The sequence below is a fragment of the Rattus norvegicus genome, chromosome 4, assembly GCF_036323735.1.
Source record: "Rattus norvegicus strain BN/NHsdMcwi chromosome 4, GRCr8, whole genome shotgun sequence".
NCBI classification, from domain to species: domain Eukaryota; kingdom Metazoa; phylum Chordata; class Mammalia; order Rodentia; family Muridae; genus Rattus; species Rattus norvegicus.
In genome coordinates, this window is record NC_086022.1 from 109036156 (window position 1) to 109051936 (window position 15781).

A 15781-nucleotide genomic window follows, 5' to 3' on the forward strand; every position below is an offset into this window, starting at 1 on the left:
TGTCCATTTCCTGAAGATTTTCAAATTTTGTTGAATATAGGTTTTTATAGTAAGATCTGATGATTTTTTGAATTTCCTCCGAATCTGTAGTTATGACTCCCTTTTCATTTCTGATTTTGTTAATTTGGACACACTCTCTGTGTCCTCTCGTTAGTCTGGCTAAGGGTTAATCTATCTTGTTGATTTTCTCAAAGAACCAACTTTTGGTTCTGTTGATTCTTTCTATGGTCCTTTTTGTTTCTACTTGGTTGATTTCAGCTCTGAGTTTGATTATTTCCTGCCTTCTACTCCTCCTGGGTGTATTTGCTTCTTTTTGTTCTAGAGCTTTTAGGTGTGCTGTCAAGCTGCTGACATATGCTCTTTCCTGTTTCTTTCTGCAGGCACTCAGCGCTATGAGTTTTCCTCTTAGTACAGCTTTCATTGTGTCCCATAAGTTTGAGTATGTTGTATCTTAATTTTCATTAAATTCTAAAAAGTTTTTAATTTCTTTCTTTATTTCTTCCTTGACCAGGTTATCATTGAGTAGAACATTGTTCAATTTCCACATATATGTGGGCATTCTTCCCTTATTGTTATTGAAGACCAGTTTTAAGCCGTGGTGGTCCGATAGCACGCATGGGATTATTTCTATCTTTCTGTACCTGTTGAGGCCCGTTTTTTGACCAATTATATGGTCAATTTTGGAGAAAGTACCATGAGGAGCTGAGAAGAAGGTATATCCTTTTGCTTTAGTATAGAATGTTCTATAAATATCCGTTAAGTCCATTTGGCTCATGACTTCTCTTAGTCTGTCTACATCACTGTTTAATTTCTGTTTCCATGATCTGTCCATTGATGAGAGTGGGGTGTTGAAATCTCCCACTATTATTGTGTGAGGTGCAATGTGTGTTTTGAGCTTTAGTAAGGTTTCTTTTACGTATGTAGGTGCCCTTGTATTTGGGGCATAGATATTTAGGATTGAGAGTTCATCTTGGTTGATTTTTCCTTTGATGAATATGAAGTGTCCTTCCTTATCTTTTTTGATGACTTTTAGTTGGAAATTGATTTTATTTGATATTAGAATGGCTACTCCAGCTTGCTTCTTCTGACCATTTGCTTGGAAAGTTGTTTCCCAGCCTTTCACTCTGAGGTAGTGTCTGTCTTTGTCTCTGAGGTGTGTTTCCTGTAGGCAGCAGAATGCAGGGTCCTCGTTGCGTATCCAGTTTGTTAATCTATGTCTTTTTATTGGGGAGTTGAGGCCATTGATATTGAGAGATATTAAGGAATAGTGATTATTGCTTCCCGTTATATTCATATTTGGATGTGAGGTTATGTTTGTGTGCTTTCACTCTCTTTGTTTTGTTGCCAAGACGATTAGTTTCTTGCTTCTTCTAGGGTATAGCTTGCCTCCTTATGTTGGGCTTTACCATTTATTATCCTTTGTAGTGCTGGATTTGTAGAAAGATATTGTGTAAATTTGTTTTTGTCATGGAATATCTTGGTTTCTCCATCAATGTTAATTGAGAGTTTTGCTGGATACAGTAACCTGGGCTGGCATTTGTGTTCTCTTAGGGTCTGTATAACATCAGTCCAGGATCTTCTGGCCTTCATAGTTTCTGGCGAGAAGTCTGGTGTGATTCTGATAGGTCTCCCTTTATATGTTACTTGACCTTTTTCCCTTACTGCTTTTAATATTCTTTCTTTATTTTGTGTGTTTGGTGTTTTGACAATTATGTGACGGGAGGTGTTTCTTTTCTGGTCCAATCTGTTTGGAGTTCTGTAGGCTTCTTGTATGTCTATGGGTATCTCTTTTTTTAGGTTAGGGAAGTTTTCTTCTATGATTTTGTTGAATATATTTACTGGTCCTTTGAGCTGGGAGTCTTCACTCTCTTCTATACCTATTATCCTTAGGTTTGATCTTCTCATTGAGTCCTGGATTTCCTGTATGTTTTGGACCAGTAGCTTTTTCCGCTTTACATTATCTTTGACAGTTGAGTCAATGATTTCTATGGAATCTTCTGCTCCTGAGATTCTCTCTTCCATCTCTTGTATTCTGTTGGTGAAGCTTGTATCTACAGCTCCTTGTCTCTTCTTTTGGTTTTCTATATCCAGGGTTGTTTCCATGTGTTCTTTCTTGATTGCTTCTATTTCCATTTTTAATTCCTTCAACTGTTTGATTGTGTTTTCCTGGAATTCTTTCAGGGATTTTTGCGATTCCTCTCTGTAGGCTTTTACTTGTTTATTAATGTTTTCCTGTGCTTCCCTAAGTGTGTTCATGTCTTTCTTGAAGTCCTCCAGCATCATGTTCAAATATGATTTTGAAACTAGATCTTGCTTTTCTGGTGTGTTTGGATATTCCATGTTTGTTTTGGTGGGAGAATTGGGCTCCGATGTTGGCATGTAGTCTTGATTTCTGTTGCTTGGGTTCCTGCGCTTGCCTCTCGCCATCAGATTATCTCTAGTGTTACTTTGTTCTGCTATTTCTGACAGTGGCTAGACTGTCCTATAAGCCTGTGTGTCAGGAGTGCTGTAGACCTGTTTTCCTCTCTTTCAGTCAGTTATGGGGACAGAGTGTTCTGCTTTCGGGCGTGTAGTTTTTCCTCTCTACAGGTCTTCAGCTGTTCCTGTGGGCCTGTGTCTTGAGTTCACCAGGCAGCTTTCTTGCAGCAGAAAATTTGGTCTTACCTGTGGTCCCGAGGCTCAGGTTCGCTCGTGGGGTGCTGCCCAGGGGCTCTCTGCAGCGGCAGCAACCAGGAAGACCTGTGCCGCCCCTTCCGGGAGCTTCAGTGCACCAGGGTTCCAGATGGTCTTTGGATTTTTCCTCTGGCGTCCGAGATGTGTGTGCAGGGAGCAGTCTCTTCTGGTTTCCCAAGCTTGTCTACCTCTCTGAAGGTTTAGCTCTCCCTCCCACGGGATTTGGGTGCAGAGAACTGTTTATCGGGTCTGTTTCCTTCAGGTTCCGGCGGTGTCTCTGGCAGGGGTCCTGCCGCTCCTGGGCCCTCCCCTACGGGAGCCCAGAGGCCTTATACAGTTTCCTCTTGGGCCAGGGATGTGGGCAGGGGTGAGCAGTGTTGGTGTTCTCTTCCGCTCTGCAGCCTCAGGAGTGCCCACCTGACCAGGCGGTTGGTCTCTCTCTCACCGGGTCTGGGAGCAGAGAGCTGCTGCGGGCCGGGATCCTCGGGTGTGGGACTTCCGGTAAACACAGAACGTGCCTGGTCCTAGAGAAATTCTGCTTCTGTGTGTCCCAAGCTCACCAGGCAGCTTTCTTGCAGCAGAAAATTTGGTCTTACCTGTGGTCCCGAGGCTCAGGTTCGCTCGTGGGGTGCTGCCCAGGGGCTCTCTGCAGCGGCAGCAACCAGGAAGACCTACATATATTTTTAAAATAATCAGAACTGATTTTTGATGTTTTTCTCTCTTACCTATTACTTATCATTGCTGTAAAGTTTTATTTTATTATCTACATTAAATTCCCTTTTCATGTCTATTATATATTACCTAACTTAAAGTATTGAATCAAGGAAAATGTTCTAAATAATGGCTGGATATCTATTAATTATACATTACCTTTAAATATATATGCTCTATATTATCATGATGTAAACTACATAGCTACTCTCTAAGTTTATGGAATATTAATTTTGATACTATTCACATATTAAAAATATATTTGTATTCGTATCCATTGAAATGTATATTTGAAAGCAAAATTAAATCCATACATCGAAATAATTGGCCTTTTGTTCTTATAAAAACTAAATGAGATAACAATGAAAAGGATTAATGGCTTAGAATTTCTGGATTTTTTTTCATTACTTATTTGTGTGTGTGTGTGTGTGTGTGTGTGTGTGTGTTTGTGTGTTCATTGAATAGGATATGGTTATGAAGGAAGGAATCACTTATAAAAGTCAGTTTTCTCTTTCCGTCATATGAAACCCAAGGATCTATCTCAGATCATCTAACATGGAGCTAGATTTACAAGTAGTCTGAACTATTGAACCCAGGTAAGACCCCTTGTATGCATGTGCCTATTCACAACTAAAAGTAACATTAGCTTGAGGGGATCATACATCTGGCTCTGGACTATGTATGTCTTACATATACAAGCACAGCCATAAATAACAAATTTGGGAAGAAGTTAAGAATTGTTCTTTCCACTATCTTACTTACTGAAGCTCATCTTTTCACTCTTCTTCAATGTCTTAGGCTTAGGACACAGTGTTTCTTCTCTGGTCTCTCATTGATACTCCTTCACACTTGTGATTTTACTTAATTTCACTGTCCAAACCTGTCTCCACTTGAATGTGTGAAAGAAGCATAAAATGTTACTTTAAAAAGCAAGCTGCTGTACTTCCTTTTCCTATCACTTCAGGGTATTTCTCCTTTCCTATCTGCTGATAGCAAATTCAATTGTTTGGCCTGAATACCGTGAATATCACTTTTTAACACCAATGCAACCATAACACGCATATTTCAATTGGTTATATTTGCTTGCTCAGTGGAGTAATCTACAGGACCAGACACGTTTATGACATATAACATTTGATAAATATTTTGTGGGTAAAAGATATTTAGATTGCACTGTACAGGTGTGAAAATGAACTGTGGAGTACATAAATGCTCCCGATCCATCAGGAGAATTTTAATAACCAATATGGGTCCTGGATAAAAATTTTACAGGGAGGAAATGAAATGTAAATCTAAATGAAATAGGAATATAAGTTTTCGCTGCAAATTTCCCTAATGTAATAGGGAATCACAATATTATAATGGAAAGAATGATAAGAAAACACTTAGGATTTTCACGAAAGACTAGAAACTACACAGAATTAAACTACAACAGATTGTCTAACTAAAATGTTGACTCACTATGAATATAAGTTTGCTTATTAAATAGGAGGCTTTATTTTTTTACCTCAAATATCATGCTCATTAAAATTCTTAAAGTGTCAGCTAGTTCTTAAATTATTTTAATTAGAGCCAATAACAAATATCTTCTTATGCTTTGTAGTCATTCCAATTAAAATATGTTCAAATGTTAAGTTCAAAGAATGTCTTTCAAGGCTTGTATAAAAGATTTCAAGGTGGAAAATGATACAGTTTTGCATACAAAGAAACTGAAAAGCTCAATAAGTGTTTTAGAATGAAAGGTAAACACACACACACACACACACACACACAAACATAGAAACCCATGAATAGGTACAGTGTCTTTATAATTTCACTACTTTATCATCAATATTAAAACTCAAATTATATCTTATTTTTATTATATGAATCAAAGACTAGCTTTCTTTACATTTTTTGTGACATAATATAAAGAGCTTCTGTAGGGTGCTCAGATCTTTGAAAAAATCCTCATTGGTTGCTAGGAAAATAACAAGGTACATGGCTTCCTTTATGTATAGGGAAAAAAAAAGCAAAAACTCAATTCAGTTTTAGAATATATACTAATTTCAAAATTGATATGCACACCTGAGATCTCTCAGACACTGGACCACTAACCAGGCAGCATATGCCAGCTGATACGAGGCCCCTGATGCTATACAGCATAGGACTAACACTCTAACACTAACACTCAAGAGACTTGAGGCCCTAGGAAGCAGGAGGTCTGTTGGGGTGGAGGTGGAGGTTGGAACATTCTCTTGGAAACAATGGGTGGAGGAGGTATGGGATGAGGAACAGTCAGAGGGCAGACAGTCAAAGGGGACAGTAAAAAAAATATTAAAGAATAAAAAGGCAGCTCTGGATATTAATTAATATAATGAAGAAGGTACTTCCATTTTTAAGGTGAAATTTTCTTGTATTTACAATGAATTTTTCATATTTCCATAACATCTATAACATCCACATATCTTTTAAGCAATCTCTGGTAATTTTAATAATTCTCCTACACAGGAACATTGATTTTATGTAACTAACAGTCTATATACTTGTCAACTTACTTGAATTCACACAACAGATCCACTGGAACTTAAAACTGTCATTTTACATGGAATTACATATGTTGCCTAATAGACAGTTTTTGAAAAGGCTCTATACTTCCCTTCTTTATTGTTCAATCATCTTGGAAATAGACTTTCTGAGAAGTAGTTAAATCCAATTTTTAAATAAGAAATAATTACCCAATTTGTCTTTTAATTTTCAATTTGTATATTTTGATATTACATATTATGTATGACATAAAAATCATATATTGGTTTTTGAAAACACTACTTTCTCAGTTTTTAATTTCTATTACCAACCTAACATAGGAAGCACTGGAAATGGCTAAATGAATTACTTTGTTTCTTTTCTTATACAGCCTGATACGTTGGGTGAGGATTTTGAATTTCCTGTACTGAAATTTAAAGCAAAGATTGGAGAAGAAAAAAATTATGCTAATTCTCTTTGTCAGGTGTTTGCTTGACCAAAAGTTTTGTTGATGTTTATTCTGCTTTTAGCGTCAATGTTTCCATCTTATATTCAATCTTCTGGACTCACCTGCTAAGTATTTATTCTTTAAATACACAAATGTCTACAAACTATACATGTAGACAGATGATAGATAGACAGATAGGGACAGACAGATATAAATAGATGTGTTCACTATTATATACATGTACATTTTTAACCTCATAACCTTGGACAAATTTCAAAATCCGTGTGATTTTCTTTTTTTAATATTATTTCTCTGGTCAGTAGTTTTCCTATTACTATGTGATACTTAATCTGTCATTTTCCTTACAAGTATTTTTAGGGCATAATAGTTGCAATTTTAATATTTTGTTTATACCCATTTTTGGTCAGCAAAATAAGCACATCACAAAGGAGAATCACATAGCTTCACTTATATGAAATTGTAGAACAGACTAATAAAAATTGATAGAAAACAGAATTGTCATTGTCTGAACTAGAAAAAAAATGCTGTAAAATTAGATCAAAATATTCTCTGTCTCCATTATGTTCTTATTGTTTATGAATTTTACCTTGATTCAGCTGATACAAATTGGAAGAAATTTTGTGCTATATTTTGTAACAGTTAATGGTTCTTACACACTTAAATCTATTGATTTATTCTTTTATATTTTTATACTTTTACTTCTTTAGAAGGATTTGTCATACTGTTTACTTCTTTTTAAATCTTTCTTTTTCACATATCTGTGTATATTTTCTTTTTTTTTAGATTGGATATTTTATTTATTTATATTTGAAAGTTATCCCCTTTCCTGGCTTCCCCTCTGGAAACACCCTATCCCATCCTCCCTCCCCTTGCTTCTGTGAAGGTGTCCCCAAACCACCCACCGACTACTACCACCCTGCGCTTGCTCACATTCCACTACACTGGGGCATTGAGCCTTCACAGGACCAAGGGCCTGTCATCCCATTGATGTCCTCTGCTACATGTGCGGCTGGAACCTTGTATACTCTTTGGTTGGTGGTTTAGTTCCTGGGAGCTACCGGAGGTCTGGTTGGTTACTATGACTGTTTTAAGAGCTATCTGCTACACTTCCCTTTTCTCTAGGTAGACAGTGATTAGCATAGCCCCACAGGGCATTTCTTTCCATCCAGTAGTGGGTACATATCTAAGAAGTTGAGAAAGCCTTTGTGAAGTTGTCAAGAATAAATGCCACACTCCTTTTCTCTCAATTAAGTGGTACTCCTGTTTCTAAGGTATCAGCAAGAAGAATTTGAGACCAAGAAAACCTTTAATCATGGTCTGGATAGCATCTTAACTCACCTGTGAATTTGCAAGAAGGGTTTGATCTTCATTTTAGCTGGGGAGTAAATGGACTAGTTTTAGCTTCCCATGGTTCTTGACAATTTCTGAATAGTGATCTTTAAATTATAGCTTCATACAAGCTGCTGTGAGCACAGAGAACATGCCCTCAAATTACAAGTCTATTTGTGCTGGTTGGCAAGTACATTTATTAGCATTAATGTATCAATTATTTTTAATTAGTTCTTGGAACTTCCCTTTTACCAATAGCAAAGTCAATAGCTGTAATTTACAAATGAAAATGATCACACTGCTTCCCATGCCCCCATATAATAGTGCCTTTCATTATCTACCCCAGAAAACTACTTCTTATTTCCTCCTATTTCTGTACTTCTTGACTCTGCCTGCTTGTCACACAACCTGTGGAAATCTTAACAGTATGTTAATTATGGCCATTAATCCCCCACTAACCTCAGGATGAATTCTGACTTCCTCCATCCATTTCCTGCAGTTCATAAACACAAAAGCAGAAGCCTGTATGAGCACACACACACACACACACACACACACACACACACACCAAACAAACACACATACAGATACACACAGCCTACACAAAATACCCTTTGTAACATACAATAGTTTTAGATTTGTGGCCAGAGAAGAATGTTTTTATGCTTCAACCCTAGAGCACTCCAAGCTAGATGTTATTTTTCTATTTAAGAAAATTTGCATACTTACAAGTGAGTGTTTTCAATGTCTTTATAAATCCTAACAACTACCATAAGCAGATGAGCGCTCGCCTTTGATGCAGAAGACATCATCCCTGCTTTCTGAAGAATGAGCCAAATCTGTAAATAAACCAGTGTTCTCTCTGTGCAGGTCTCAGACGAACTTGTGATTCATTTTCAAGTTGACTGATAATAGGTACCATGAATACTCAATGAATTAAAAACCTTCCAAAGATTTAGTTTGTACAACACAGGTGTGTCTGCTGTGCACGAATTCCAGAAGAGGGCATCATATACACTGGAACTGAAGTCATTAAGCTACCATGTGTCTTAGAGTCAAACCTGGACCCTCTGCAAATGCATGAAGTGCTCGTAACTCCTGTCAGTCCTAGGACTTTTTTTGTTAGTATCGTATTTTTATTGAAATTCTTATTCAATATTCATGATGTTTTCCTATCATGAACCAGAGAACAATTCACTTCTCACTATTTCCAGGTTCATCTTTGATCCTTATTACCACCGCCCATTAAAAATTAATAATAATAAGAAGAAAAATAAGTCTAATTTCTGTTTTTTGTCTACCCAATGGAGCACCACCTTCCACTTAAAAGTATAACTGAGCCATTCCCCAACCACATCTCTGAGAGTAAACCATCAATAGTCGAAAGCTAAACTGATCGTATTTATGAGATTTTTTAAAGAGTTCTCTTTGAAGGCTTCCTGCTTAAGTTGCTACTCTTTGAGGGGGTTAGGAATTAGGTGGTAGTAGAGGTTGTCACAGAAGCCTGTATTTCCCTCTTTCTCAACTATGTGTTTGCGATCATCTATATCACTGCCAAAGTAGCTTCCTTACACTTTGAAGTCAGCAAGAGCAATGACTTGGAGTTCAACATGGCTTTTGATGATAGAACAGACCAATAATACAAGCTCTGTCTGCAGGAAGACCACTGATCCACACAAGACTCTCAGAGACAACCTGTGCTGTGGATATCTCCATGGCAGCATAGGGAACACTAGACATCAGCATGGCTTTGGGTGGTGACCCAGTCCATTCACATTGACCTTGGTAGCTGCACTAACCAGGCATCACAATGGACACAGGTGACAGTACAGCTCATTCAATTCAGTCTGATTCTCATTTCTTAGTGTCTCCTGTTCCACCTACCTCTACTGTGCAAGTTTTCTTATCTTTCACATCTCTTGTTCATATCTTTATTTATTATAATGGTGTCCAAAGCCCATGTCCAAGGGCAGGACAGTCTCCATAGCTTATTTCTTTAATCTTGATTAAATGACGTTTAAATTAAACCATGCAAGGCTGGGTTTAATTGAATTGGTTGAGTTCTTAAACTACAATGTTAGTTGAGTTATAGTTTTTATTGAAATGCAGAAACAATAAAAAGTTATTTATTGCAGTACAGATATTTGAACAAAAACAGTAAAATAAAATTGGACAGAAACTAATTTGGTATAATTGGACAAAACAAATAAACAGAAGGAAAAGAATCCATGAGAAGACACAAGAAACAGAGACACATTTGTTCAAACTTTAGGAATTCCATAAAATCATGAAACTGGAAGGTATAACATATATGTAAAGGACATAGTACAGACCTACACTGGGCTTCGGCTTATTCCCTCCCTCTCTGTAATGTCAAATGAGTTTTGATCATGATGATTATCGATGAGTAAGATGCAGGATGTATGAGTCACCAAATGACCATAGATAGACTAATAGAATGATTTAATGGTCCTAAAATTAAATAAATCAAATAAATATTTGTTACAATCTTTGTGCCACCATCACACTGTCAAATCTTGGAGGTTGAACATCATTGTAGGTCAAAAATTTTTGGCTGGGTTAATGTTTATGTTTCTCTGTCAGTAGCATGCAGAATACTTCACTGTACCAAACATGCTTGAACATAGTGGCGAAGGGTCTCATCACTAGGTCAACTTCTTATTAAAATAACTGTGTTTGTGTTGTTGCTTTCAACAGTTGGGCCTTGCCATCGGTTTGTGGAAAACAGCCTATAGTTTTGCCACTGGTCTGGATTGTTTGTAGATTTCCGAGGAACCCCTTGACCAAACACTTAATTGTAATGCAATTCTAGTTTTCGAAGCTTCAATTGATGACAAACAAAAGACACTGGGGTCCTTTTCAAATCATTTCCACACTATTTGAGTTATTTGGTGGGTAATATAGATTATACCTCTCAGAAAGTCTTTGAAACACATAAGTGCAACCAAATTTATCATAGTTAAATGAATCCTAATTAAATGAAAATGAGGTAGGTGTTATGGTACCCACCTTCAATCTCAGCACTCAGGGAGCAGAGGCATGCAGAAATATGTACAAATCAATGTCCAAAACAGCCAGAGCTACACTGGTCTTAGAAAAAAGTGAGTGAGAAAGAAAATTGCACATGTAATGCTAAGTGTTTAATTTCTTCCCTGATCATTTTCAATTTTGTAGAATATATATAAATGAGGTCATTTAAAATACAGTTCATTAAGGCTTACTTAAGGCCAAGAGTTAAATAAAGATATATGATATATGATATCAAACTTTCATAATTCCTAATTTTGTTTTATTTCCATTTTAATATTGCTTTTAAAGTAGGATGTCAATTCAATCAAGTGAGATGCCACCATTGATCTAATCACTCAACCCATGAAATAGCAAACTTAATCAACTGACTTAAAGAAGTATATGTCTATGGGAAACACTATTTGTTGCATACAGAAATCAATTGTGGAAAAGCAGGAAAGTCAGTCTGTGTCACAATAGGCTTTTTTCTCCCCAAATAAGATAGCTAAAGAATTCAATGAAATATATTTCATGTTATGTAATTTATATATTAATTTTTCCATAATTTACTTTTTATTCAGATTACAGCCAAACCACAGCCTCTATCGCTCCTCTCCTTTTTGTCTGCCTCTTGAAAAAAGTCATCCTTCAATTACCTCTCCCCTTCTCCTCAGAGAAAGAGAGGCTCTCCCCCTGTTGGGTATCACCCCACTCTGGGACATTTAGTCCAAGCAGAACTAAGAACCTCCTCTCCTACTGAGGTCCAACCAGGCAGTCTAGATAGTGGAAGAGTCCATAAATCACACAGACATACAGAATTACACAGAAGTATATATTATGAAAACTCATCTTTTACAAATGAAAATCCTGTCTTCTCCAATTCATATAACATACTTTAATGTAATCATATGTATTCCTTAGTCAGTTTTCTTGAGAAAACAAGAAAGAAAAACACAAAAAAAGAAAAAGAAGACACAAAGAAATTATATGTGGAAGCTACTGTCATAAAATTTAAAAATAGGGTCCCCTAAACAAGACCTGACTGATGACTGACTCTAGTTGGCAGGGCAGACTTACAACAGATCTCCATCTCTGGATACAGCCAACTAGCATATATATATGCATATACATATGCATATGTATGCATATATATATATGTACGTATGTATATGTGTGTGTGAGTGTGTAATAATAAAAATAAAAAAGCAGGTATGAACTAGAAAGTTGGAGAAGGGAGTGGTGGAATGGTAGATACATTATTAATAAAGTAAGCTTGCAGAAAATGTAGTAAAAAGTATAAAAATAAATAAATGAAAGAATCAATAGAAGAAATGGGAGAAAAAATATACAAGTTGTCTCAACATTAAATCTTGCATTTTCCCAAGACTATTCAGATACAAAATGTGCAGTCTTAAGCACTGATTAAACTTTTAACTCATAATCAGAGGACTTTGTTAAAAAAACAGATAAAATGTACACAGAAATGAACACAATAATTTGTAACTCTTCCTTATAATACAAAGGCATAAATCAATACAAAACACTATAGCAGGTCAACTTAAACTGTACTATATTAAAATTCTACTCATTGTGACTCAAGTTTATAAATTTTTACAAATTTGGGGAAGATATTGTCAGTTACATTCTACTTCTAATAAATACCAATGTATACTTACATTAAATGTTTACTTAAAACACAAAACATATAATCTTCAATTGGAAAACCAAAGATTCAAATATTTCTTCTCGCTCCCTTTCTCTCTCTGTGTGTGAGTGTGTGTGTGTGTGTGTGTATGTGTGTGTGTATGTATGTGTGTATGTACGTGTGTGTGTGTGTGTGTGTGTGTGTGTGTGTACGCGTGTTATGTGCCCATTGTAGTGAGGTGAAGCCATAAACAAAAAGTGACTCCACAGCCTAAACATTGAATCTTAACTGTTAGTATCTATGCATCTCTTAAAAAATTGGTATTTATTCATGTTAAAGAAGAAAGTTAGATGTATTTGAAGAGACTATTTTATTTTGTAGAGAGAGACAATAGTAAAGACAAAAAGTTCAGTTACTTTAAGTGCCAAACCCTACAGGCAGAAACCTGTGCCAACACACTTTTGCTATAACAAATGAAAGCACACAAGAGGTCACTAAAGACAAACTAGAAAGACAGCAAGAATAGGAGTAGGATAGAAAAGAAATGAACTAAAATTACACAAGTGTCTTAGTTAGGGTTTTACTGCTGTGAACAGACACCGTGACCAAGACAACTCTTATAAGGAACAACATTTATTTGGGGCTGGATTAGGTTCAGAGGTTTAGTCCATTACAACCAAGGCAGGAAAAAGGCAGCATCCAGGCAGTTATGGTGCAAAAGAAGCTGAGAGTTCTACATTTTCACCTGTAGGTTGCTAGCAAAACACTGACTTACAGAAAACTAGGGCGAGATACAGCACACCCACAGTGACACACCTATTGCAACAAGGCCACACCTACACCAACAGGGTGATATCTTCTCCAGGTGCCATTCATTGGGCAGAGCATACAGATTATCACATTTCACTCCCTTTCCCCCATAGGTTTATCCAAACATTTGAGCTTATGGAGCCATACAAATACATCATAATGCAAAATACATTTAGTCCAACTTCCAACATCCCCATAGTTTATAGCATTTTTAACATTAAAACTCCAAAGTTCAAAGTCTCTTCTGAGGTTCATCCAGTCACTGATTCCGCAAAGGAAAGACAGGAAACAAGCTGGGCAAATTCCAAACTGTGCATATCCATAGCAGATGTCAAAGCAGTATTCAGCTCTTCAACTCCTTTTCATATTTGTTGACTGCATCTCTCTCCCAGGCTGTATACATTCCCTGCTAGAAGCTTTCCTCAGCAGATAGTCCACAGCTCTTGCATGTTTAACATCTTAGAGTCACGAAGGCAGCTTCAATGTTATAGCTTTTCATTTCAACGCCTGGGATTCACACATGATCTTCTGGGTTCCTCCAAAGGGCTGGCATCACTTCTCCAGCCCGGCCCTCTATAGCTCAGATTGATCAGCTTTACTGTTGCTGCTGTTGGTGGTGCTCATTCCATGTGTAATTGAATCACCAATACACTGGGGTCTTCCACTGCAACTAGGTTTCACTAATAGCCTATCATAGGCACTCTTCAAGATGCCAAGCCTCAAATCCTTTGCATGAGCCCCTCAGTCCTGGGTCATCAACTGCAACTGAAGTTGTAATTTCACCAATGGCCTTCCATGGCCTCTGACAGTGCCTAGCCTCAGTTGCTCTTGGACCCCTTCATGCTCTCAAAACTAGTACCACCCAGGTGACTCTTACACATTAACAAGTACAACTGAATCATAAGGTACAGCCTTGGCTATCTCTGGAAAATAGCTTCTTTGTGCTCTCAGGAAACAGTTTTCAGATTTCGCCTCCATGATGCTCCAGTCTCTTCTTTTTTTTATTTTATTTTATTTATTTTTTTATTAACTTGAGTATTTCTTATATACATTTCGAGTGTTATTCCCTTTCCCGGTTTCTGGGCAAATATCACCCTCCCCCCTCCCCTTCCTTATGGGTGTTCCCTCCCAACCCTCCCCCCATTGCCGCCCTCCCCCCAACAGTATAGTTCACTGGGGGTTCAGTCTTAGCAGGACCCAGGGCTTCCCCTTCCACTGGTGCTCTTCCTAGGATATTCATTGCTACCTATGAGGTCAGAGTCCAGGGTCAGTCCATGTATAGTCTTTAGGTAGTGGCTTAGTCCCTGGAAGCGCTGGTTGCTTGGCATTGTTGTACTTTTGGGGTCTCCAGCCCCTTCAAGCTCTTCCAGTTCTTTTTCTGATTCCTTCAACGGGGGTCCGATTCTCAGTTCAGTGGTTTGCTGCTGGCATTTGCCTCTGTGTTTGCTGTATTATGGCTGTGTCTCTCAGGAGCGATCTACATCCGGCTCCTCTCTCTCTACACTTCTTTGCTTCATCCACTTGTCTAATTGGGTGGCTGTATATGTATGGGCCACATATGGTGCAGGCTCTGAATGGGTGTTCCTTCTGTCTCTGTTTTAATCTTTGCCTCTCTCTTCCTGCCAAGGGTATTCTTGTTCCCCTTTTAAAGAAGGAGTGAAGCATTCACATTTTGATCATCCGTCTTGAGTTTCATTTGTTCTAGGCATCTAGGGTAATTCAAGCATTTGGGCTAATAGCCACTTATCAATGAGTGCATACCATGTATGTCTTTCTGTGATTGGGTTAGCTCACTCAGAATGATATTTTCCAGTTCCAAACATTTGCCTACGAATTTCATAAAGTCGTTGTTTTTGATAGCTGAGTAGTATTCCATTGTGTAGATGTACCACATTTTCTGTATCCATTCCTCTGTTGAAGGGCATATGGGTTCTTTCCAGCTTCTGGCTATTATAAATAAGGCTGCGATGAACATAGTGGAGCACGTGTCTTTTTTATATGTTGGGGCATCTTTTGGGTATATGCCCAAGAGAGGTATAGCTGGATCCTAAGGCAGTTCAATGTCCAATTTTCTGAGGAAACTCCAGACTGATTTCCAGAATGGTTGTACCAGTCTGCAATCCCACCAACAATGGAGGAGTGTTCTTCTTTCTCCGCATCCTCATCAGCATCTGCTGTCCCATGAGTTTTTGATCTTAGCCATGCTCACTGGTGTGAGGTAAAATCTCAGGGTTGTTTTGATTTGCAATTCCCTTATGACTAAAGATGTTGAACATTTCTTTAGGTGTTTCTCAGCCATTCAGCATTCCTCAGCTGTGAATTCTTTGTTTAGCTCTGAAGCCCATTTTTTAATAGGGTTATTTGTCTCCCTGCATTCTAACTTCTTGAGTTCCTTGTATATTTTGGATATAAGGCCTCTATCTGTTGTAGGATGGATAAAGATCTTTTCCCAATCTGTTGGTTGACGTTTTGTCCTAACCACAGTGTCCTTTGCCTTAAAGAAGCTTTGCAGTTTTATGAGATCCCATTTGTTGATTCTTGACCTTAGAGCATAAGCCATTGGTGTTTTGTTCAGGAATTTTTTTCCAGTGCCCATGTGTTCCAGATGC